The sequence below is a fragment of the Microcaecilia unicolor genome, chromosome 7, assembly GCF_901765095.1.
Source record: "Microcaecilia unicolor chromosome 7, aMicUni1.1, whole genome shotgun sequence".
Taxonomy (NCBI): domain Eukaryota; kingdom Metazoa; phylum Chordata; class Amphibia; order Gymnophiona; family Siphonopidae; genus Microcaecilia; species Microcaecilia unicolor.
The window spans coordinates 81,147,294-81,175,001 of record NC_044037.1 but is presented as its reverse complement, the minus strand read 5'-3'; positions in this window follow the sequence as shown (position 1 = coordinate 81,175,001).

Sequence of the window (27,708 nt, the reverse complement as noted above, 5' to 3'; positions counted from 1 at the left end):
TGTGCAGAAATGTTGGCTGCACTGCATGGTTTCAGATGATGTAAACAGCAGCTGCAAGTGGAAGTTGTGAGGAATGGTCAACAGACAGCATTTTCCCATTAAAGTTTCAATGACCTTCTCTAGTCTTTCCACCTCTAGACCATGAATCTCTGAGAAGATCACCCCTGTGTGGCATAAATGCAATGAAAGAGGAACGTAGCTTCAGTGGATGGAACACTATGGTGATACCATAAGTCACATGAACTCTGCTTGTTGGTTTATATTAATGGTCATTTATAGTATAGATCTATTTACTTTGTCCAAAAACCACAGCAAGAACGTTCCCTAAGCAGATCTAAGATGTGTGGGAGTCCTCTGCCACCATTCCTGCTGGTGGGGGGAATGATGTTTCAATAGCATGTTTTCATGCACAAGGGATAAAAATATATGGTTAACTTTATGACAACCCTGAGAAACAAGGAGAGTTGACCGGCAACTAGACAAATTCTCTCTGGCCAAGGGGGAAAGGGGTTAAAAAGCAAAGATTTGTCCATCATGGAGGCTAGGTAAGTTGGGATTCCATGAGAATATGCCTTATTGGCCAAAACTGAAAGCTTCAAATCTATCCTGCATTTCACAGGGAACCAATAATATCAAACATATAAATGACAAGTGACCTACTCACCCGCAAATGCGCAGTAGAGACGTCCCTCTCTGTCCCGCCCTTGTGTCAAGACATGATGACGTCAGAGGGCGGAACAGAGAGGGAAACAGATGTTGCCACTGCCGCTAGAGCCTGGAGACGAAGGAACATCGCCGGCGCACCAACCTCCACCCCCCCATCCCCGACGTCATCGCCGCCGCCGCTCCCGCCCCCCTCCATATCGAGCCCCCTGCACTGACATGACAGCGCCTCTCACCTCCATGTGGAATTTCCTGCAGTAGCCCAGCGGTAGTTCCAGATTGGTGCGCGGCAATAGACTTGCTGCATGCCAACCCTTTAGTAAAAGGACCCCTACATGGAAAATTGTGCATGATATGTAAAAAATGTGTACTGTTTTAAAAAAGCGTGCCTTTCTTGCAGTCAGTGTGCACTCTTTCTGAAAGAGAGTGAGCTATTTGCAAAGTGTGCAAGCATGCATGGGCCCATCTGCGCGTGTGTAAACCTCAAGCATGCATGCCAACCCTTTAGTAAAAGGACCCCTACATGGAAAATTGTGCATGATATGTAAAAAATGTGTACTGTTTTTTTAAAAAAGTGTGCCTTTCTTGCAGTCAGTGTGCACTCTTTCTGAAAGAGAGTTAGCTATTTGCAAAGTGTGCAAGCATGCATGTCCCCATCTGCGCGTGTGTAAACCTCAAGCATGCATGCCTTTTTTGTAAATAATGTGCCTTCTTTTAGAAAGAGTTTACACCGTGTATAAAGGATGCACTCTTTTCAAACACTGCACCCTTTGGGTACTAATAAAAATTAGTACTTACTGGAGTGGAGGAGTGGCCTAGTGGTTAAAGCACCGATCTTGTAATCCAGAGGTGGTCGGTTCAAATTCCACTGCTGCTCCTTGAGATCTTAAGCAAGTCACTTAACCCTTCATTGCCTCAGGTACAAACTTAGATTGTGAGCCCTCCTGGGACAGAGAAACCTGAATGTAACTCACCTTGAGCTTCCACTGAAAAAGGTGTGAGCAAAATCTAAATAAAATATTCTATAAAAGCACTCAGAGTTGAGTACCATTTATAGAATAGCATTTGGTGTTGGGATCCATTGGGCACAAGGATTTACACCAAGTAAAGTACATAAGTATTACCATACTGGGAAAGACCAAAGGTCCATCGAGCCCAGCATCCTGTTTCCAACAATGGCCAATCCAAGTCACAAATACCTGGCAAGATCCCAAAAATTTACAAAACATTTTATACTGCTTATCCCAGAAATAGTGGATTTTCCCCAAGTTCATTTAATAACGGTCTTATCCCAGATGTAAATTGTCACCCCTTAATTAGATGTGGATCTCCCTTATTCTTTAAAACAGCATGTAAATTCCAGGAATGCCCCTGATCTGCCCATGCCCCTCCCATGGCTGCACCCCCTTTTCAAATTCATGTGTAAAAGTTACATGTAGATCCAAGCACCTAAATATGTGCACAAAAATTTTAATTAATGCCAATTTGCTCCAGTAATTATTAGCTCCCAATTATTGGCACTAATTGGCTCATTAATTAAATTGCACATGCAAATTGGGTATACGCCCTTACTGCATGCCCAATTTTGAGCACCATATATAGAATTAGGGTGATAGTGTGCACTATTGATGACATTGCCGTTCCCAAAATGAAAATAGAGATAGAAAAGCAAAACAAGACAAACAATGCTGCCCATGACAAAAAAGAAACAAAACAAAATGAACATTCTTGTCCATCCATAGTTCACGAATAAGTCTCATAATTTATAAGACTCAGAAATCTAAAAAGAGTCTCTAGTTGAAGACATTAGCATTCTTATTTAAAATGTAAAATGCTATAAACATATATAAAAATAAGAACAAAATTTTAGGTAGCTTCAGAAAAACAACAGGTTATGGGTTTACAGGACAAATTGTTGCTTTTCAGTTTGTCAAGGTATCTGCTTTCCTTTAACTTTCTCAATAGCATATGAATTCAGTAGACTTCAAGTGGAAGAGCAAATTCCTGAAATGATGTCATCAAACACGTAGACTGAGGTGTTAAAACTATTCAGAGGACGTGTATTGCAGTTGCTGTGACAACTAAACCACTTCAAATAAAATATGCTCAACTTAATAATACATTTACTAATTAACACCATGAAAGTATGATATTTGTTCTGTAATACTTGTTCATGTTAGAACTTTCCTGAATCTTTAAATGAGAAGTCTGTATCATGTTAAACTACTATTTCTTTTTGGCATTTCTAAAAGGTGTCCTCATTAATTCACAAAAAGTAGCTAGTTTTTAAGCAAGTGGGGAATTCTAAATTGCATTATAGCTCTACCCCATTGCTATATGTGAAGGTCAGAGGGAAGAGAGAACAGAATTTCTCCACAAGACTTGATGAGTGCCTTATCATGGTGACCTTGTTGCATAAAGCTTATATTAAATCTCAGCAAGACAGTGACTACAATGGAAGCATGGTCATAGGGAAAACAGATACATACTGGCCACAACATCTAGCATGAAAAGGTGCCCACACTTCACTTACACATTAGGGCTAAAGATGGTGGTAGTGCTAGTGTAAAACCTTCAGAAGAAATAAATATCTCTGGTGTACCAATAGAACATGACGATCCTGGTCATAGACCCAAGGCATCAGGAGATAAACACAGAAACCAATGAAAATGTTAAGAAGATTAAAAATGGTTATGTGGACACTTGATGATATAAAGTAAATAACATACTGCAACATTATGCCAAACTTTAAAACAATACAGGAACGTAAGACCTTTGAAGTTAGAATGATTAAATATTTTGACACCCACCAGACAGGACTTAACAAAGATCTGGGTTTTCTAGCCCATTATAAACCATAAAATTGTACTGCTTTGAAAATGGTACTGCTTTGTCACTCTCCTGTCTCCATGCATATCTCACCTGTCCCTCTTCCTGTCTCTCACCTATCCACCCCCATCCTGTTAGACTGTCACTGGAATGCTTTGATGTTTCACTTATATATACCGTCATCTACCAGCATTTGCTTACTTCCGATCTGACGAAGGGCAACCTTCAAGAAATGTATTAAGTTATGTCCAATAAAAAAGGTAGCATCTTATTTTCTTTTCCATGTTTTATTTTGTTTTATTTCTATTGATTGCCAAAAATTCAAATGCAGGGGTTTTGGCATAAAAGCAGCAGCATTTTTTCTCCTATATTTATATTCTCCTATATTTAATTCACCTTGAGCTACTACTGAAAAAAGTGTGAAAACAAGTCAAATAAAATAAATAAAAAAGAGTCCACAGATTTATTTATTTGGATTTATTAACTGCCTTTATGAAGAGATTCGCCCAAGGTAGTGTACAGTGGGTACAACCTAACTCAAAAGTTACAGTTTTGTTTACAGTATAAACTATAGTAAAATGAACAAAAATAAGCATGAACACAATCAATGAGGTAAACTTGGAAATAGAAAATTGAGGGTTTCTTTTACTAAGAGGCGGTAAGCCCGACGCAGGCTTACTGCTTGCTATACAGGAAGTACCGCCAGGCTACCGCAGCAGCCTGACGGTACTTCTCAGCCCTAGTGTGCCATCATTTCCAACACTACAAAAATATATTTATTTTTATAGCGCTGGAGTTTACCAGCGGTAATCAGGCAGTGCCGCACGCTGCCTAATTACCATTGGGTTAACATGGGAGCACTTACCGCCTTTGGGCTCTCCCCCGAAATGACCGTGCAGCAAGCACTTTACTTGCCGTCTGGACATTTCCTGTAGGAAAGTGAGACTTCACTTTTACCAGCTGTGGTAAAAGAGAGCCTGAATCCTAGTAATAGAACTAACATGAACTAATATCAGAAGTATAAACATTTATTAGCACTGTAAAACAATCATATGACAGAAATAAGATAAATGTAATCAGAATTGAAATGATAATCATATTAGACAGCATGGAAGGACTTTCATATAACATACCTGGGATCTTGCCAGATATTTGTGACCTGGATTGGCCACTGTTGGAAACAGGATGCTAGGCTTGATGGACCTTTGGTCTTTCCCAGTATGGCAATACTTATGTACTTAGATGTGATACTGATAATAACAGCACAATACAAATGAAGCACACATTAAACATTCAAATAAAGTAAATATGTACAACTGAATAAGATGTGAAAAAACTAGACTAAGTTACAGGCCCCCAAATTCCATAAATGGCACTCAAAGTTAGGCGTACAATTGGGTGGGCAGTTATAGACTAGGGTCATTATATCTTGACGTCTCTGTCACATGTTCCTATGGATATGGCCCAAAGCAGAAATATGGCAGTGTCTAAGAGAAAGAAATATGATAACATTTCACAGAGTTGTATAATGAGGTTGGGCTGAGGTAAGGCTTAGTGTTGGGAGGGGTTGCTGTGAGACAGAACAATCAAAGATGTCTAGTTTTACAATATGGATCGTGCAAGGTATAAATAATTTAAATAAACAACATAAAACCCTTTTTTATTGATTTTTCATAGGGAATAACAAAGATACAAATACACAAAAGCGACAAAAAACTGTAACATATGAACAAAAGAAGTACCAAAGTAATCATGGGTATATTTATATTAAATGTTATTTCGCTGAGGTGATGGTACTGATCAAATGGAGCCAAATATTTTGTAAAGCTGGGCAAATGGCGGGCTTTGGATGTAGCAGTTTCTTCGTAGTTTCTAATGATGCAAAGATGACTCCACCACTCATGAAAACCCTTTATAAATCTGATCCATATTTCCAAAAATCTTGAAACAGAAATGTTTAGAAAACCCATAATTTTCATCAATATCTTTAAAATATGCAAAACTAGGGCTTTTGCAGAACTCTGCTCTTCACCCACATTTAGGGAGGATTAATAGAAATGTGCAATACAAGAAAACTGTAGTAATTTTAGGTTTATAAGGCTTGTTTTTCAGTTTTGTTGACAGTTACATTCCCTCAATATAATAAAAGCAAGAAAGCTTCCATTGATTTGCTATTCTTTCCCACACCCCATCGCCACCACAACCAGAAATGTTTCTGAAAGGTGTGATTTGAGGCTAACTCTAGAGAACACATTAATATATGATCACAAGTTCATCCACAGAGAAAGGATGCCTGAAATCTCTTGCTGTGACAGATCCTATTCTCCTGAGCTACTGTAATGTTTAGGTGTGTTGCACAGCTGTATAGAATTTAATTCCTATAGAGCTTCATCAGGAAAGAAACTTGTTCTCATTTTAGAGCGGTATCAAATCATAACTATTTATCCAGTCCTTCAACCAGCAATCAGCACTGCCGAGTGCTTCTGGATAACAGTATTTTTAAGATATGTGAAAGGCAATTCTATAACTAAGTGCATGCAATTACGTGCTCCTTGCTCACCATATCTCCAGCCCCCCTGAACCTGTGTTGGGGGGTCAGGGGGACTAGAGGTCCATCGGACCTCCAGTTCCTGTGTCGCTGGGGGGGTGTCGGGACGGGGTTCCTGCTCCTGCAGGAGGAAGGGGGGACGGGCTGCTGCATTGGGGGGAATTAGGGGCCTGCTAGCATGCAAATGCATGTTGGACAGGGCTCACCATTCCTCCCCAATGGTCAGCTCCGAGCTGCTAAGAGCCCTGTTTTGCATGCATTCGCATGCTAGTTGGGTTCAGAGCCTACAAGCATGTTGTGTCAGCTGCTCGGGGGCTCTGATCATGGGGCAGTAGCAAACCCAGGCGCTAGTATAGTGCTAACAGCCTCTAATGCCTGTATTTGCTTCTGATCATCAGCCCATATGCACTATTCTTTAATGGTGAGCATAGGCATTGTAGCACTTAACTGCAAGGGGAGGCAACACTTAGAAAGCATGGGAGGGTCATTTGCCACTTACTCATGCCACTTATTCATGCAAATTAAAGAATACTGTAAGTTATTCGTATTACAGCAAAACACAGAGCAGGCTGGTGTAGAGGACATGTTGCTGCTCTGACCTGAGACTGTTATTTGTGTTATGTTGAAGTGGCTTGGCTATTAGGGGAAAGTTTGATAATTATTTCCCTATAGTTTCACCCCTGACACAGCCTTTGGGCAAAATATGGCCATGTTAGGTGTTTGTTTATTAATAAACTACTTTGTTCTTCATACTGCTGGTCTTCTCTGTGTTTTGATGCATTGCTGGTGTTGCAGATTACCACCTCTGTGGGTTTATTTCAGTTATACCCATTATCCCCCTAATTCTATAAAAGTCACCCTCAATTTAATTAAGTAATGGGCTAATTAGCACTAATAACAGGCTATTTAGCAAAGCAAATATTGGCACTAATTAGATTTAAATGGAATATACATGTGTAAATTAAATTTACGCATGAGTTGTAAAAGGGGGTGCAAAAATAGGAGGGTCGTGGACAGAAAGGGGGCCTTCCTTACATTTACACGTGTTGTTATAGAATATGGGGGGATACACGCATAATTTGGTCACATACATTTCAGCCACATTTCAGTTGGTGCAAATGGCTGCACCTAACTTTACTACCAATCACACTAGCAATTCACATAAAAATTTTCTTGTGGAACCACAATAGTAACCCAATATTCTATGATAGGTTTCCAATTGTTCCGTTTATACACAATCCAAATTCATACTCTCTTATGCGTTTTATCCAAACTGATAGTGACCTCAGTGGTGCTCATTACGAAATACTGAAGATAGTAATGGATCCAGCACCCATCTCTTCATCGGTTCACTCACCTACCCTACTGTGTTGTGTCTTATACATTATTATTACTACTTCAATTAATAAATACTCATCTTTTAAATGTGTCAGACTGGGGGTTAACATCATCTGACATGCATGTTTCGCCCATGAAATGGGCTGTCTCAAGGACTTTCCCCCTTAGCCGTCTTTAGCAACAGCTCTGCTATAATTTTTATGGGATAATCCCTTGATATATATATATAAGTTCTGTTTTGCGTTTTTTCAAAATATACACAGAAAATCCATGCTTCACCCAAATCTTGGTTACAATTTTTTTGCATATGCTACTCCTAAATTTATATTGTAGTATATTGTGATAATTCTGACCATTTGAAATCAGTATTACAAGTATCAAATGCACTGAGGTAGGCATAAAAAAATAGACTGGTTTGAAGTTGTACTCCAGAAACTGGGTCATTTGGCAGATCTACTTATATTAACTCTCTATTTCATCCACAGCTCATATTTTATACTACAGCTATTCTCAGAACTGTAAATAGTAGAGAACAGTGATTACAATACCTGTCCTGGGGGAACTCCTAGCCACTCGATGTCTGAAATGAATATTCAGAAGATAGATTTGCATGCACTGCTTCTATTGCATATATATATATATAATGCATATTTATTGTTAGGCATAGCCTAATGGTTAGTGCAGTGGCATGAGAACCAGACGAATTGTTTTTGATTCTCACTGCAGCTCCTTGTGACTCTGGGCAAGTCATCTAACCCTCCATTGCTCCAGGTCCAAAAGAAAAAGTACTTGTATATAATATGTAAACCACTTTGATTGTAATCACTCAAAGGTGATATATCAGATCCCATCCCCTAACTGACAGGTTATAATCAGGACAGGTTTGGAAACAACTGGCATAAGGTTCTTGCCCATTATGTACTAGGATTGTGGAGCAGAATGAAGAACTGGGTTGTATCTGCAACTGAAACATATTGTTTATCATTTAATATAAACTTACTATACTGCCATGTCACAAGTTATCTCTACTACTACTACTACTTATCATTTCTATAGCGCTACTAGGCGTACACAGCGCTGTACACTTTCAAAAGGGCAAATATGATAAAATGAGGAAAGTTATTTAAACAAACAAAAAAGCTAATGGAACAGTGATCTCTGCAGTTCACAGACTAAAACATAAAATTAGAAAATAAGTAAAACATTTTTGTTTGTCATTAATTATTTGATTTCTCCGGTTTTCTTGAATTTATATATTGACTCCAGTATTTCATTTATTCATTTATGTTTCCTACAGAGATGTTGGTGTTTGTATTTTAAATACTTTTTATTAATATTTACTATATTTGTGTTTTAATTTATCAATTTTTTCAATGTATCTATAATATTTTGTTATATATGTTTTAGTTTATGCTCATATTCCTAACTCTTGATACAATTATATTTGTTTATGGTTATACTTTATATTGACGTTGATTTTGTTGCATTTTATGATTTATAGAGATTACTGTTTGAACCCCTGATGCAGATGCTTGTGTGCGTCGAAACACGGCCTGTGTCGGGTCCATCTTTTTAGGATATTAATAAAGACTGTTGGATTTACATCTCCTGTGTTGATTCATCTTTTGTCAGCCTCTACTTTTGACTACTGTGTTCCCCCATCGTAGAGGTATTTCTCCTGTTGTGTACTTTGGATAATTAGAGAGCTCAAATATGGAGGTATATTCCTGTAAAGAGCTCTATCTGTCAAAATGAACAATTTGAATAAAATGCAAAAACTTGATGGCAACCAATTAAATTTTAAATAAATTGGTCACAGGGTCATATTTACGTACATTTTCCAAAAGTCATACTGTTGTATTTTGCAGCATTTGCAAACAGTTAAGAGTTGAAACTGGTAATCCCAAATATGCTACATTTTCATAGTCAAAATGGGAAATTAGTGCATGGAGCAAAGCATACAAATTTGAAGTAATCAAGATATATCTAATAGCACGTATCTTCCTTAAAGTGCAGAGCCCTTTTTTAATCCCACTGGATAGTTGATCTCCTAAATACAAACAATAGTCAATGAGTACTCCCAAATACCTTAAATGCTCCACTGGGGCAAATGGCCTACCAAGCAGATTTGATACCTTAGAAGGCGAGGCACGGTCTCCACAAACCCAACAGACGGTGGTCTCGTCTGTGATCAAGATCAGGTAATTATCACACAGCTAGCCAGAAATTTTATCTAAACAGGTCTGCAAAACTGTAAGGTGGCACTATCCTGCTTATTTTCGAAGGAGAAGGGCGCCCATCTTCCAACACAAATCGGTATAATCGAAAGCTGATTTTGGCCGCCCTCAACTACTTTCCGTCGCAGGGCCGGCCAAAGTTCAAGGTGGCATGTTGGCAGTGTACTGAAGGTGGGATAGGGGCGTAGTTAAGAGATGGCTGTCCTCGGCCGATAATGGAAAAAAGAAAGGCAGTCCTGAGGAGTATTTGGCCGACTTTACTTGGTTCATTTATTTTCAGGACCAAGCCTCAAAAAGGTGTCCGAATTGACCAGATGACCACCAGAGGGAATCGGGGATGACCTCCCCTTACTCTCCCAGTGGTCACCAACCCCCTCCCACCCTAAAAAAAAAATTAAACACATTTTTTTGCCAGCCTCAAATGTCATACCCAGCTCCATCACAGCAGTATGCAGGTCCCTGGAGCAGTTTTAGTGGGTGCAGTGCACTTCAGGCAGGCAGACCCAGGCCCACCCCCACCACCACCTGTTACACTTGTGGTGGTAAATGTGAGCCCTCCAAAACCCACCAGAAACCCACTGTATCCACATGTAGGTGCCCCCCTTCACCCATAAGGGCTATGGTAGTGGTGTTCAGTTATGGGGAGTGGGTTTTGGGGGGCCTCAGCACCCAAGGGAAGGGAGCTGTGCACTGCTGGCTCCTTCCATGACCAAATGGCTTGGATTTGGCCGGTTTTGAGATGGCCGGCCTCAGTTTCCATTATCGGTGAAAACCAATGCCGGCCATCTCTAAGGGCGGCCATCTCTAAGGTCGACCCAAATATTGAGATTTGGCCGTCCCCGGCCGTATTATCGAAATGAAAGATGGACGCCCATCTTGTTTTGATAATACGGGATGCCCCGCCCCTTCGTCGGGAGTCCTTAGAGATGGGCGCCCTTAAAGATGGGCACCCAGTTCAATTATGCCCCTCTTGGTGACCTTAGAAATGCGTATGGGGTGGGTTGATCCCTGTTTCTGTTGGGGTTTATGTGCTGTTATGTATTTTTTGTAATTATGTTTGTTTTATTACTCACTGTTGAGATCAGTGTAGTTGAATGTGTAGTTTAGCAATTTAATTAATTTAATAAATAGGTGGTGGTAAATGTTAGGGTAGATAAACAAAGATTCAAGGTTTACAATAAAAAATAAGAATAGCCATACTGGGTCAGACCAATGGTCCATCTACCCAGTATCCTGTTTCTAATAATAGCCAATACAGGTCACAAGTACCTGGCAGAAATCCAATTAGTAGCAACATTCCATGCTACCAATCCCAGGGTAAACAGTGGCTTCCCCATTAGCAGATTATTTCACTGTCCTCCTGTGTCCTCATTCCCCTCCCCCCTTCCCCTTTGAGTGCCCTAGCATCTTTCACCTTGGTCTTTATTTCCCAAATTCCCACTGATACACAGGGGCTCTCCTCCAAATCCTCCTGTCCCCCTGAAGCAGCTCCCTTCCCTTAAGTTCCCTACAGCCTCACCAGCCCTTACTCACTGCTGCCACCAAATCATAGAAGCAGCGGCAATGGTTATCATCAGGAGGCAGCAGGACCTCCCAGCCACACGCTGACGGCCCTGCAGTGTCCTGCCTTTCAAAGAAACAGGAAGTCTGTGTCAGAGTTGAGGTTGTAGGGAACGTACCCTGTGTCTGGCGATTGTCATTAAAACCAACACTTATGATGAGGCTAGTTTTTTGTTCTGGGGAAAAAGGAAATATAAATCAGAGCAGATGAAGGAAAGGGACGATAGAGCTGAGAAGATGGGAAGAACCAGAGTAAAATGAGAACAGGAGAAAAAGAGTAGAAAGCAACAGAAAAATGAGAGGGAAGAGGAATGGCAAAGGGGAACATAGAGCAGGGGAATGGATAACAGAGGGAAAAATACAGTGGTGAGAATGAAAACAAGAGAGGCAGAGAGAGAGAGAGAGAGAGAGAGAAAGCAAAGGGAGGAAAATGAAGAAAGCCAAAGGAAGAAAAGGAGAGAGGCAGAAGTCAGATGGAAGAAACTAGAGACCAGGTCCATGCAGAAAGAAGAAGAAGCAGATAGCTTAGGAGGAGGAGAAAGAAATGAAGGGTGAATATTTCAGGATATGTGAAGGGAAGGAAGTAAAATAGGTTGTGGATAGTAGGAGAGGAGGCCTCTTCAGTGAGTAAACTTGCACATATATAAACTGTACACACAAATTTGTAGAGCAGACCATTCTGAAAGGGAAGGCAGAAAGGAGGTATTTCTTGCAAAGTAGCAGCTTTATTAAACTGTGCTGCTGCATTAGCATGTGCTAACACTGTTAACACATGTTATGAATAAATAGTCCCACGGAATCTGTAGTAAACAACATACATTAATGTGTGTTAACATGCCCTAACATAGTTACAAACATTAGTAAATCTAGCCCTAAGCTTATCCTTATAGGAAAGAGGGAAAGCATGGAGGGTCTGATTTACTAGGCTTTATTTTTCTCATAGACAAAGGATTCACTAAAAGACTTTCTTCCATTTTCTGTCTACGAGAAAGCAGCTTAATGAATCAAACATGTAGAATGGGGGGAGGGGGGAGCCTTAGTAAATCAGGCTGAAAATGACCAGACTGTTACTAGGGAAACAGACTTAAAAAGAAAAAGACATTATCTCAATTCAAAAATAAAAATCTGTAGATACAGTGGGGGAAATAAGTATTTGATCCCTTGCTGATTTTGTAAGTTTGCCCACTGACAAAGACATGAGCAGCCCATAATTGAAGGGTAGGTTATTGGTAACAGTGAGAGATAGCACATCACAAATTAAATCCGGAAAATCACATTGTGGAAAGTATATGAATTTATTTGCATTCTGCAGAGGAAATAAGTATTTAATCCCTCTGGCAAACAAGACCTAATACTTGGTGGCAAAACCCTTGTTGGCAAGCACAGCGGTCAGACGTCTTCTGTAGTTGATGATGAGGTTTGCACACATGTCAGGAGGAATTTTGGTCCACTCCTCTTTGCAGATCATCTCTAAATCATTAAGAGTTCTGGGCTGTCGCTTGGCAACTCGCAGCTTCAGCTCCCTCCATAAGTTTTCAATGGGATTAAGGTCTGGTGACTGGCTAGGCCACTCCATGACCCTAATGTGCTTCTTCCTGAGCCACTCCTTTGTTGCCTTGGCTGTATGTTTTGGGTCATTGTCGTGCTGGAAGACCCAGCCACGACCCATTTTTAAGGCCCTGGCGGAGGGAAGGAGGTTGTCACTCAGAATTGTACGGTACATGGCCCCATCCATTCTCCCATTGATGCGGTGAAGTAGTCCTGTGCCCTTAGCAGAGAAACACCCCCAAAACATAACATTTCCACCTCCATGCTTGACAGTGGGGACGGTGTTCTTTGGGTCATAGGCAGCATTTCTCTTCCTCCAAACACGGCGAGTTGAGTTCATGCCAAAGAGCTCAATTTTTGTCTCATCTGACCACAGCACCTTCTCCCAATCACTCTCGGCATCATCCAGGTGTTCACTGGCAAACTTCAGACGGGCCGTCACATGTGCCTTCCAGAGCAGGGGGACCTTGCGGGCACTGCAGGATTGCAATCCGTTATGTCGTAATGTGTTACCAATGGTTTTCGTGGTGACAGTGGTCCCAGCTGCCTTGAGATCATTGACAAGTTCCCCCCTTGTAGTTGTAGGCTGATTTCTAACCTTCCTCATGATCAAGGATACCCCACGAGGTGAGATTTTGCGTGGAGCCCCAGATCTTTGTCGATTGACAGTCATTTTGTACTTCTTCCATTTTCTTACTATGGCACCAACAGTTGTCTCCTTCTCGCCCAGCGTCTTACTGATGGTTTTGTAGCCCATTCCAGCCTTGTGCAGGTGTATGATCTTGTCCCTGACATCCTTAGACAGCTCCTTGCTCTTGGCCATTTTGTAGAGGTTAGAGTCTGACTGATTCACTGAGTCTGTGGACAGGTGTCTTTCATACAGGTGACCATTGCCGACAGCTGTCTGTCATGCAGGTAACGAGTTGATTTGGAGCATCTACCTGGTCTGTAGGGGCCAGATCTCTTACTGGTTGGTGGGGGATCAAATACTTATTTCCCTCTGCAGAATGCAAATAAATTCATATACTTTCCACAATGTGATTTTCCGGATTTAATTTGTGATGTGCTATCTCTCACTGTTACCAATAACCTACCCTTCAATTATGGGCTGCTCATGTCTTTGTCAGTGGGCAAACTTACAAAATCAGCAAGGGATCAAATACTTATTTCCCCCACTGTATACCATCCACAAGGAGCTCACTCATTAACAGTAACATTAACAATAAATTTATAGTCCGCCATATACCTTTCGGCTCAATGCGGATCACACATTAAAGAAGACTAGACATTTCCAGGAATATCAAGATGTAACTTAGCAGAGATAGAATATCCCTAAACTACACATTCTAGTCAGCATGATTTAACACAAACTATCCATATTTCTTTTCTTCTGATATCCATGAACACCGATGAAATATTCTTGAGGTTATGATGACAGGCACAGCAGCAGGTATGCTGTGAACCATAACTTGCTAAGACAGCTGTTTAATCTTAAAGTCTATCTATTTAAACCTTATGACGTTTTATGAGCCTGAAGGTACGGTATATAGTTTCAGATTTTTCTTCCCTCACAAGAGCGCTGCCTGATGTTTTCCAGCTGAACAAGCAATACCCTATGCAAGTATCCACTATTATAATTAAAGAACAAAAAAAAATTATTTCATTTCAGCATGCAGTTTTTTGCTATTTAATACTTTGAAGCTCTCAAATTGCACAGAATGATTCTTCCACATCAGAATGTGCTGTAATAAAAGTTAAAATAACCTAAAGTCATTGTAGTCTATGAGACCAATAGCTTTATGATAGGCCATACAGTAAGCTCCAGTGGTGTAGCTAGGTGGGTCGCCAGGGGAGCAGCTGCTCCCCCAAACAGATTTTTGATGGAGCGGTGCCTATTTTATAGACATCCACGTCATACATATTCATTGTGAATATCCTGAAAACCTGAGTGACTGGGTGTGTCCCGAGGACTGGATTGAGAACCCTTGGTGTAGACTAAGGTGTACACAGGGCAAGAGGCTGGAGAGAAGGTAGGCCAGAGTGGAAGGCAATGATAGACTAAAAGCAAAACTCTTTTTTGTCATTGTAACCTTGAAAATGAAGTTATCAGCAATATTGGTGTTTTAAAGTACCTGATGAGTTCACAGGTTTGGGAGCAGGCATTTGGGAGTCCATGTCATACATCTCTTATTTAATATTGGGGGGTTAGGGCAGTGGTTCCCAAACCTGGTCCTGGAGGCACCCCAGCCAGTCGAGTTTTCAGGATATACACAATGAATATTCATGAGAGAGATTTGCATACTAAGGCAGTGCATGCAAATCTCTCTCATGAATATTCATTGTGGATATCCTGAAAACCTGACTGGCTGGGGTGCCTCTAGGAGCAGGTTTGGGAACCACTGGGTTAGGGAAAGACAGTAAGCAAGAAAACAGGCAAAGCAATTCACCATAATAAAATAGTAGAACCTACTTTTTCCAACAGAGCCGGTTTATGGCATGAGCCAGGTAAGGCACTGGCTCAGGGTGCCAAAGCCCAAGGATACAAAAGCCTGCCTGCCAACTCACAGATAGCTCCCAGCCCACACAAACACATGCAGTTTTCTTCTCCCTTTCCCACCTCTCCCCCACCCCATGATACCCTGATGCTATTATGGGGTGAGTCCCTCAGTGATCACCCCACCCCTGATGGGTGGCCTGGCATTTGAGTACCGGCACCTTTTTTGCTAGAAAAATTGCGCTGTGCATTGTAAACCAGCACATCAAAGGAGGAGGATGTGGGCCAAGACATAGCTGCTTTCCTCTTCGTTTTGTACTGAAATTCACAAGAGAAAAAGGGGAGAGTGGAAAGAAAGAGGGCAAGTGGATGGATATTGGAAGGGGGTATACAGACCAGAAATACCACCTGCTTGAGGGGAAAAGGAGAGCTGCATGCCTTTGTCTGTGTGTGTGCTGAGAGCCACTATTGGGGAAGGGAAGAAAGTTCTGAGAGAAGAGGACATTTCTCTGGTAAGTGAACATTATTTTGCTTTGTGCTTTGGGAACTTAAAGATTGGGGTTTAAAGGAGGAATTGTAGGTTAGTGATAGGCAGAATAAAAATATAAAAAAGCAAACTTGATCAACTAATCACCGTACTGTTTTCCCCCTATTTTTTAAACCTGAACTTTGTACTACAGCATTAATAAGTGGAGGGGCATAATCGAACGGGGACGACCATCTCTAAGGACGTTCTGGCGAAGGGGCAGGGAAACCCGTATTAATGAAACAAGATGGATGTCCATCTTTCGCTTCGCTAATACGGTCAGGGATGCCCAAATCTCAACAAACCCAATGTACCCACATCTAGGTGCCCCCTTCATCCCTAAGGGCTATGGTAGTGGTGTACAGTTGTGTGGAGTGGGTTTTGGGGGGCTCAGCACACAAGGTAAGGGATCTATGCACCTGGGAGCTTTTTCTGAAGTCTACTGCAGTGCCCCATAGGGTGCCCAGTTGGTGTCCTGACATGTCAGATGGACCAGTGCACTACAAATGCTGGCTCCTCCCATGACCAAATGCCTTGGATTTGGTCATTTCTGAGATGGGCGTCCTCGGTTTCCATTATCGCCGAAAACCGGGGACGACCATCACTAAGGACGACCATCTCTAATGTCGACCTAAATGTTGAGATTTGGGCGTCCCCAACCGTATTATCGAAATGAAAGATGGCCACCCATCTTTTTTCAATAATACAGGTTTCCCCGCCCCTTCATGGGACGTCCTGCGAAGACGTCCTCAGGAAAACTTGGGCGCCCCTTTCGATTATGCCTCTCAATGTCATTTTGTGAATTGGTAACTGATAAGAAATCAAACGCTTTCCTAGACCCAGACCAGTTTAAGAATTTCCTTGATGCAAGAAAGGTCCCTGGGACCATAATGGCTTCCATCCGTCCTCTAGTTCAGCGAAGTAGAGTCTCATATGTTGTAGTGGTTGGCTTTCACTCTAAGAAATTACCTTGGTTTTCTTTAAGGCAAAAAAACATAGTAAAAAGTGTTTTCGGTATATTAAAAGCAGGAAGCCGGCAAAAGAATCGGTTGGGCCACTGGATGACCGAGGGGTAAAAGGGGCGATCAAGGAAGACAAAGACGTAGCAGAGAGATTGAATGAATTCTTTGCTTCTGTCTTCACCTAGGATGATTTGGGTGGGATACCGGTGTAGGAAATGATATTTCAAGCGGACGAGTCGGAGAAACTTACTGACTTCACGGTAAACCTGGAGGACGTAATGGGGCAGCAAATCTCCTGGACCGGATGGTATTCATCCTAGAGTACTGATAGAACTGAAAAATGAGCTTGCAGAGCTACTGCTAGTGATATGCAATTTATCCTTAAAATCGAGCGTGGTACCGGAAGATTGGAGGGTGGCCAATGTAACGCCCATTTTTTAAAAAGGTTCCAGGGGAGATCCGGGAAATTATAGACCGGTGAGTCTGACGTCGGTGCCGGGGAAAATGGTAGAGGCTATTATTAAAAACAAAATTACAGAGCACATCCGAGGACATGGATTACTGAGACCGAGTCAGCATGGCTTTTGTGTGGGGAAATCTTGCCTGACCAATTTACTTCAATTCTTTGAAAGAGTAAACAAACATGTGGACAAAGGGGAGCCAGTTGATATTGTATATCTTGATTTTCAAAAGGTGTTTGACAAGGTACCTCATGAAAGGCTACAGAGGAAATTGGAGGGTCATGGGATAGGAGGAAAAGTCCTATTGTGGATTAAAAACTGGTTGAAGGATAGGAAACAGAGAGTGGGGTTAAATGGGCAGTATTCACAATGGAGAAGGGCAGTTAGTGGGGTTCCTCAGGGGTCTGTGCTAGGACCACTGCTTTTTAATATATTTATAAATGATTTAGAGATGGGAGTAACTAGCGAGGTAATTAAATTTGCTGATGACACAAAGTTATTCAAAGTCGTTAAATCGCGACAGGATTGTGAAAAATTACAGAAGGACCTTACGAGACTAGGAGACTGGGCAGCTAGATGGCAGATGACATTTAATGTGAGCAACAGCAAGGTGATGCATGTGCGAAAAAAGAACCCGAATTATAGCTACGTCATGCAAGGTTCCACATTAAGAGTTACAGACCAAGAAAGGGATCTGGGTGTCGTCGTCGATAATACACTGAAACCTTCTTCTCAGTGTGCTGCTACAGCTCAGAAAGCGAATAGAATGTTGGGTATTATTAGGAAAGGTATGGAAAACAGGTGTGAGGATGTTATAATGCCGTTATATCGCTCCATGGTGCGACCACACCTTGAGTATTGTGTTCAATTCTGGTCGTCGCATCTCAAGAAAGATATAGAGGGGCATAATCGAACGAAAACGTCTATCTCCATGGGCGTTTATCTCCAAGAACGGGTCCGTGAAGGGGCGGACCGAACCGTATTTTGGGAAAAAATAGACGTCCATGTTTTATTCGACAATTTGTGAGCTGGGCGTTTTTGTTTTTCAGCGATAATGGAAAATGAAAGCGCCCAGCTCAAAAACGAATAAATCCAAGGCATTTGTTCGTGGGAGGGGCCAGGAGTCATAGTGCACTGGTCCCCCTCACATGCCAGGACACCAACCGGGCACCCTAGGGGGCACTGTTACAAAAAAAAAAAAAAGGTAAAAGAGCTCCCAGGTGCATAGCACCCTTCCCTTGTGTGTTGAGCCCCCCAAATCCCCCTCAAAACCCACCACCCACAAGTCTACACCATTACTATAGCCCTAAGGGGTGAAGGGGGGCACCTACATGTGGGTACAGTGGGTTTGGGGGGGCGGTGTGGAGGGCTCCCATTTACCAGCACAAGTGTAACAGGTAGGGGGATGGGCCTGGGTCTACCTGCCTGACGTCCACTGCACCCCCTAATAACTGCTCCAGTGACCTGCATACTGCTGCCAGGGAGGTGGGTATGACATTTGAGGGTGAACATAAAAAGTTGTGAAACGGCATATTTTTGTGGTGGGAGGGGGTTTGTGACCACTGGGGGAGTCAGGGGAGGTCATCCCCGACTCCCTCCAGTGGTCATCTGGTCGTTTAGGGCACTTTTTGGGGCCCTATTCGTGGAAAAACAGGGTCCAGGAAAAGTGCCCTAAATTCTCGCTAAAAACGCATATTTTTTTTCCATTATCAGCGAAAGGCGCCTATCTCTGATCGGCAGATAACCACGCCCCAGTTCCGCCTTCACCACGCCTTTGACACGCCCCCATCAACTTAGTCCGCATCCGCGACGGAATGCAGTTGAAAACGTCCAAATTCGGCTTTCGATTATACCGCTTTATTCATTTTTGTGAGATAAACGTCTATCTCCCGATTTGGGTCGCAATATAGGCGTTTTTCTTTTTCAATTATAAGCTGGTTAGTGGAATTGGAAAAGGTGCAGCGAAGGGTGACTAAAATGATAGCGGGGATGGGACGACTTCCCTATGAAGAAAGACTAAGGAGGCTAGGGCTTTTCAGCTTGGAGAAGAGACGGCTGAGGGGAGACATGATAGAGGTATATAAAATAATGAGTGGAGTGGAACAGGTGGATGTGAAGCGTCTGTTCACGCTTTCCAAAAATACTAGGACTAGGGGGCATGCGGTGAAACTACAGTGTAGTCAATTTAAAACAAATCGGAGAAAATCTTTCTTCACCCAACGCGTAATTAAACTCTGGAATTCGTTGGCGGAGAACATGGTGAAGGCGGTCAGCTTGGCAGAGTTTAAAAAGGGGTTAGATGGTTTCATAAAAGACAAGTCCATAAACCACTACTAAATGGACTTAGGGAAAAATCCACAATTCCAGGAACAACATGTATAGAATGTTTGTATGTTTGGGAAGCTTGCCAGGTGCCCTTGGCCTGGATTGGCCGCTGTCGTGGATAGGATGCTGGGCTCGATGGACCCTTGGTCTTTTCCCAGTGTGGCATTACTTATGTACTTATGTAGTTTAAATCTCCTGCTAACTAGAATTTTCTTTATTCCCATTCCCCTCTCTCTTTTTTCTTTCCTTAAGTTTTTTTTAAATGTTGTGGTATATTGTTCTTTGTTATTGTTAAGTTTTTCCTTTTAAATTAGGGTTGTGATGATTTCATAATGAAGAACTTTTTGCTGTTATTCAAGAGTTGTCTTGATTGTATTTTGAAGATGTATAAATAAAAAATAAAAAAAAAGAAACAGGTAGCAGGACTAAATGCACTTAGAGGCACCATGTGCATATGCATAAATGCACATAAGGTATGCAAAAAACAAAGATGTCCTTTCTGCACATAAAACCCTGTTTATCTATGAACATGTTTTTCAAACTGTGCTCAGTTTGCACAGGGATTTCATTTTGAAATTGCTGTATGTACTATTCTACTCATTGTGAAGTCCATGGGTACTTTTGTTCACATGGGTTCTACCAGCCCAGAATTTTCAGATAGAAACTTCACAGAAATTTTCCCTTTGAAAATTAGCTACCTGCAGACCTGCAAGCACTCTGAGGGCAATTTTAAAAAGGAACTCGGTATCCAGTCATGGCGGGGCCAAAGCAGAAAGCTGCCACAAGCAGCAGCATGTGATAAATGAGAGGAATGCATGCATGTTAGTAGATGAATGATGCAGAAATGGATTTGGTGCATGAATTAGCTCACAGAGTAGATATCAGCACAAGCATATTGTAATAAATGGTAAGTAGGCTATTAGCTAGTTCACCCCAATGCTGAGAAGTTTTTAAGGGAGTACAATGCAATCAAAATGCACCAGTTACCATCAGGTTTGAGGCAAGGTAGATGGGTTAGCTCGCCCTCTGCATCAGGGCAGCTAAGCTAATAAGTCCCCCACCCTGGGCTCACCAGACCCACAATTTCTCCCTCCCCCCAAAAGATGACACCCAATCCTCCAATCATCCACCCCAGATCCCCTGATGTCCCCATAAATTATCCATGTTGTCTAGTGGCACCCTTCACGCCAAACTCAACCCCCAAACCACCAGTTTATTTTTACCACGAGCTAAAAACATTAGCATGGCTTTGTAAAAGACACTCTATATGCAGCATCACATGCCTTCTTATACAGAATTACAATACATGGCCCCTTCCAGCATTACCAACCTGACGTTAAAAATACATTTTCTGACTAACTTCATCTTTCACTGCAAAGGTCTGTTGCTTGTTAGGCCTCAGACTGGTGTTGCCAGATGGAAAAAATTTGTCACGTCCAAAACCAGCCCAAAACCGCACAAAGTCAATTTGCATGTGAATAACATCATTAATAAACATTAATGAGTCAATTTGCATATGAATTATATCATTAATAAATATTAATAGGTCCATTTGCATACAAATGACATCATTAAGCCCGCCTCTGTGGGGCTTCTACTGGCCGCGGCTGTGGGAAACCAGCCAACCCGCGGCCAGTGGCCGCGGGGAAAAAACCGCGGTGGGCAAAAAAAACTGCCGGTGGGGCTTAATAAAGCTGCCCAAAATCCTGCAACCCGCACATGGCATGAAAAAGCCGCAGCGGCTCATGGAAAGGAGCCCAATTGGGCGAGAAACCCGCAGCCCTGGCAACACTGCCTCAGACTTGCATGCAATCTGCAAGGATATTGAAAAACATTGCAAAGACTGCTGGTGGACAAGGAGAATAACAACTACATTATATCACCACAAGGGGAATTCACAAACTCGTGTTGCAGACTTTGAGGCTCATCCTCTCCCAGCATGGTGCCAGTGGGACAATGTTGTGGCCCCTTATGCCATGACATCTAAAACGGAAAAGTTGTTTGTGCATTGACAACAAGATCAGATTGCACAGCACCGACTCAGCTGCAGCCTGCAATTTCTGTATAAAGGAGGCTCATATTGGAAGAAAAGTTTGGTTGCTGCTTTTGCTTCCATTAGATCTGAAGTGCTATCCTGGCTCTGCCTGTTTGACTGACCCACCTGAGGAACACCCTGACACCTGCTGGACATCGTGTGACATCTCTGCCCAGGTTGTATCATTGCCGGTGTTCCTGCTCTGAGGTTAGGATAACAGGCTGAACTAGAAGCCTACTTTAGGGTCTTGTGTGCGATTGCTTTACGCTGAATAAAGATACAACCATCTGTGTCATTATTCTTGCATCTCTGTCACTGTTTCTGCTGCTATAATTATTAACTATTTTTATAACACCCTTGGGTGTGAAGTTAGTTTTGTTATTATTTGGGCATTATGAATTCAGGTCTATAGCTAAACGGTTGCACGATTACCTTCCAGACACTACACTGTACTAAAATGAACCTGTGTCACGTTTTTCTGTAATCTATACTAAGTGTCTCGTTCCCAATTACATCCCAAAAAAGAGTGTAATCTATGTATGGCCCCACACACACATTCATGTCAATTTATCAAGAGCTAATTTTTTTAAGGCTCGCTAATGAACCAAATGTACATCCCTACTGCTTCTTTAATGCATTACATAAATGTCAAGACCTTTCAGATTATTATAATGCTTAGTTAGTATTTGGAGGGTTCTGGCTTCTGAATTGTTGCATGCAAAACCATTAACTACTACATGCACCCTTTCATACAGTGAATTAGAATAGCAAATTAACAATTATACTAAAAGTGAACTTAACTTTTGTGTTGGAAATCATGAACCATACTGTGAGTTTGACTAGCACCATCCATTCTGTCATTGACTATGGTTACTTCATAGCTTCACAGATCAAGAATGAGGAGCATGACACAGTAATTAGGAAAAAGTAACCTTTTCTCAACAGTATATGCTCAGTTGATGATGCCATTGCTCATATTACTCCATTTTTTCAAGACACACCAGACAGCTACTGGTTGCAATTTTGTGCACATGTTACTTATGGACCTGCCATCCTGCTTTTCTTAGGGAAATCAGAACTAGAGGTCTATCCAGCTTATAATCGAACGAGAATAACGCCCAAGTTCCGACCTAAATCGGGAGATGGGCGTTCTTCTCACAAAAACAAATAAAGCGGTATAATCGAAAGCCGAACTTTGGACGCTTTCAACTGCACTCCGTCGCGGATGCGGACAAAGTTGACGGGGGCGTATCGAAGGCGTGTCGAAGGCGGAACTGGGGCGTGGTTATCGGGCGAACAGAGATGGGCGCCCTTCGCCGATAATGGAACAGTTTTGAGCTAGAATTTAGGACACTTTTCCTGGACCCTGTTTTTTGACGAATAAGGCCCCCAAAAGTGCCCTAAATGACCAGATGACCCCCAGAGGGAGTCGGGGATGACCTCCCCTGACTCCCCCAGTGGTCACTAACCCCCTCCCACCACAACAAATGATGTTTCACAACTTTTTACTTTCACCCTCAAATGTCATACCCTCCTCCCAAGCAGCAGTATGCAGGTCCCTGGAGCAGTTGTTAGGGGGTGCAGTGGACGTCAGGCAGGTGGACCCAGGCCCATCCCCCCCCCTACCTGTTACAATTGTGCTGCTTAATGCTACTAGTCGTCCAACCCCCCCAAACCCACTGTACCCACATGTAGGTGCCCCCCTTCACCTCTTAGGGCTATAGTAATGATGTAGACTTGTGGGCAGTGGGTTTTGAGGGGGATTTGGGGGGCTCAACACCCAAGGGAAGGGTGCTATGCACCTGGGAGCTCTTTTACCTTTTATTTGGTTTTTGTAAAAGTGCCCCCTAGGGTGCCCGGTTGGTGTCCTGGCATGTGAGGGGGACCAGTGCACTATGAATCCTGGCCCCTCCCACGAACAAATGCCTTGGATTTATTCGTTTTTGAGCTGGGCGATTTCATATTCCATTATCGCTGAAAAGCAAAAACGCCCAGCTCACACCTTGACGAATAAAACATGGGCGTCTTTTTCTTTTAAAAAATACGATCCGCCCCACCCCTTCACGGACCCGTTCTCGGAGATAAACGCCCATGGAGATAGGCGTTTCTGTTCCATTATGCCCCTCTATGCATACAATGGATGAAGCCAACACTAGATCATTCTTTATTTATTTACAATAACCCTGGGGGAAAATTATAGGGGCAAAGTTTGTCCCTATCCCTACCCCATCCCCACAAACTTTGACCCCATCCCCACCCTGTCCCCGCAAACTCAAACTCCGCTGAAATAGTTCCATCATTTCAATAAAAGACAATCACTAGCTTTTTGTACAACTGAGATGTTGTACTGTTGCAGAGACAGAGTGGGAATGGAGTTTGAGTTTGCAAGGATGGGGAGAGAATGGGATAAATGACTAATTACATAGGTTTTAAAACGAACTCAGAATTGCAATAAACCCTGTGTAGTACACATTTCCCAAAGAAGCACATTCCACAATACAGGAAATCCAGTGGAAAGGATTTCAAATGGGTCTAGCTGATCAATCTACCCTCAGGCCAGGGACCACTAACAAAGTACCAAATAGCATGCATAGCAGCTGTTCCTGTTCACACCACTGCAATTTCTGCAATTAATATCCCAGTCCCAGGCCCACCAAATTTTTAAAAACTAGCATTAAAGGTTTAAACCAAATCCACATTTGAACCAGTAAGTGGTGCAAGACAGGGGTAATATGATTATGAAGACCCACCCCAATCAAAATCCATGCAGCCACGTTTTGATTTGGTTTTTTAATTTGTTTATTAAAGAATGGCACATAAAAAGAATCATATAACACAGGAGACATAAGACTTCCAATACAAATCCAACAAAGGTAGCAAAGGATACAGTCAAGCAAGATAACAAGAAATCCATGGACAAAAATATCCAGTGTACCTGAATGTAACACACCTTGAGCTACTACTGAAAAAGGTGTGAGCAAAATGGAAATAAAATTTTTAAAAAATGCAGCCATATTTTGAGGGTTTGTGGGCAGGTAGGGGTGGAGAGAGGAGCCAACCGGAAGGGAACCGGGGGGGGGGCTAATTCCATGCCCACCCACCTTGGACTCAGGCCCACCCACCTTGGACTCAGGCCCACCCAAAATTGGCCATCTGGCTACGCCCCATTATCATTAAACTAGCCTACACATAGACAGTAATCTTTAAATATAGCTCTTCCTTCAGTAAATAAAGTTTATTATAAACATTTTATGGATTGTTCTTTTAGCTATTTTGCTGTTAAATTATGGAATTCCATCCCTATTCAAATTTGGGTTATTTTAGATTATTATCTGTTTAGGAAGTCTTTGAAAACTTTTTTTTATTTCAGAAATACTTTGATTCATGAATTTTGTCTGTGCTCTGATCCACTGTAACCCATTATGACTCCTTGAGAGAAATTAGCGGGACAGAAAAGCTGGAATAGAATAGAATAGAATCCCAGTCAGTAGGGTGAGAATGGAGAGAGGACTTTCAGATGCTGCTTGTTTAGGTGCCCAAAAGTCCAGCACCAATATAGCAGTGCTCAAACGGCAGCACCCAAACTATGATGCTCAAATGTCAGACCCCCAAAGTCACACTTCCTCAACTATAATAGAACTAAGTAAATGGTAAGTAGATTTTTTTCATTATGTCTATTCTTACTATAATGGGGTGGTGGTGTGGGGCCTACCTCTAAAATGAAATTATGTAATTTTGCAAAACATTTATACAGATACACAAAATGTACTCTGTGTTCAAGAATGTCTTTCTTTTGTTAAATTGGTGATAGAAGACAATTTATTTAGATTTTGTTCACACCTTTTTCAGTAGTAGCTCAAGGTGAGTTACATTCAGGTACACTGGATATTTCTCTGTCTCAGGAGGGCTCACAATCTAAGTCTGTACCTGAGACAATGGAGGGTTAAGTGACTTGTCCAGGATCACAGGGAGCAGCAGTGGGAGTTGAGCTGGCCATCTCTGGATTGCAAGACCAGTGCGCTAACCACTAGGCCATTCCTCCACTCCATAATAGCTCATGTTTTCAAAATGTAGTCTTATCTTGCACCTCTAAGTCTTTCCATTTAGACACAGTAGTCCATAAAATGTACACTAAACCCATGAGGTCACAGCTCCCAGTAAGCTTCCACAATCTTTTGATGTTTCCTTAGCAGGCTTAAGTATCGCATTCTCTTTAAAACTCCCATATGGGTAATTCATATTGATTACAGCTATGCCTCCTGCTGAGAGCAAAGCTGCTCCACTGCTGGTTTCTCTGCTCTTAATCTTTGCCAGCATGCCATTCATGTTGTTTGATCTTTCTACACTGAAGGCAGATGTAAACTTTGGTTAGCAAATGACTTCATAAAATCTGGGATGATTTGCACCAGTCCTATGCTATTCAGACTTACAGTTCAAATCAGGTTGTTGTTTTTTTTTTGTTGTTTGTTTTTGTATGTTTTTTTTTTTCATTTTCTCTCTAGAGCTCTAGAATATGGAGCACTTAAGAATGGCAATTTAGAAAGGATGTATAAATGGGACTTGAGACATCTAGGTTGGGGCTTGCCAGACTCTGCTTGTATCTTAGAAAAGGATCTTCCAGCATAGATCCTGGTCTAAAATACATGGCAAAGATAAGCAAAAAGCAAAAGGAGACCTTAAGAAATGGGACACAATGTGGACCCGGCATGGGCCGTGTTTCTGCGCACAGCGCCTGCGTCAGGGGTCTTAAGACTGGAGTGTTTCTTTGGGAGGATCCTTTCTGAATCTCCCCAGAACCGTCTGCGTTAACCCTCCCTCGCTTGGGAAGTTAGTGAAATAGGCATCTATGTATGCACCAGTTACCTGTGGCAAGGACATCCATTTTAGAAAAACTGATATCTAAAATATCAATATGGCAAAACTGAAACATATGACTGCACATGGACATTCATATTCCGAAATGGAAAAGTGCTAGAACATAAAATTTAATGCCAACCATTTTAGAAACATAAACATTTACTTTTCCTAAACCTGTCACAGAGCCCATTTCCCTTTTCAGTTTGGCTTTTAGGGAGGGGGCAATAACTACCAGGGGGTGAGGAAATGAACTCCCCTAATCCCCCCCCCCCCCCCCCCAGTAGAGTGCTGCTCACTAGGAACTATTACAAGGTCTGGATCCCAGTCTGTAATTTGGGACATAGATGTTCTGAAATAGATTATGAACATTCATTTTTTTAGGTCTGCTCTCATCCTGCCCACAGCATGCCCTGTTCATGCCACCATGCCGTGTGGAAGTTGTTCGGTTTTAGGTGTTCATATCTCAACTTTGTAAAATCAGGATTTGGAGTTTAGTGCACTATGGATGTCTAAATTGCCAGGTTATGGACATCTAAAACATAAATAGCACATCTAAAATAAGCACCTAAGTATAACAATGGGGCTCCTTTACTAAAATATGGTAAGGTTTTGCACTAACATGGAGGGGCATAATCGAAAGGCGTCAGCCATCTCTATGGGTGGCCAAAAAATGCCAGCAATCCAAACCCGGCAAAATGCAAGGCATTTGGTCGTGGGAGGAGCCAGCATTTGTAGTGCACTGGCCCCCCCTCACATGCCAGGATACCAACCGGGCACCCTAGGGGGCACTTCTAAAAATTAAAAAATAAAAATAGCTCCCAGGTGCATAGCTCCCTTCCCTTGGTTGTTTAGCCCCCCCCCCCCAATCCCCCCCAAAACCCACTCCCCACAACTCTACACCATTACCATAGCCCTGGGGGCACCTACATGTGGGTACAGTGGGTTTTGGAGGGCTCAACATTTACCACCACAAGTGTAACAGGTAGGGGGGGTGGGCCTGGGTCCTCTTGTCTGAAGTGCACTGCACCCACTAAAAACTGCTCCAGGGACTTGCATACTGCTATAAGGGAGCTGGGTATGACATTTGAGGCTGGCATAGAGGCTGGCAAAAATGGGGGTTTTTTTGGGTGGGAGGGGGTTGGTGACCACTGGGGGAGTAAGGGGAGGTCATCCCCGATTCCCTCCGGTGGTCATCTGGTCAGTTGGCGCACTTTTTTGAAGCTTGGTCGTGACAAAAAAGGGACCAAGTAAAGCCGGCGAAATGCTCGTCAAGCCTGGCTTTTTTTTTCCACTATCGGGCGAAGCCGGCCATCTCGTGAGCACGC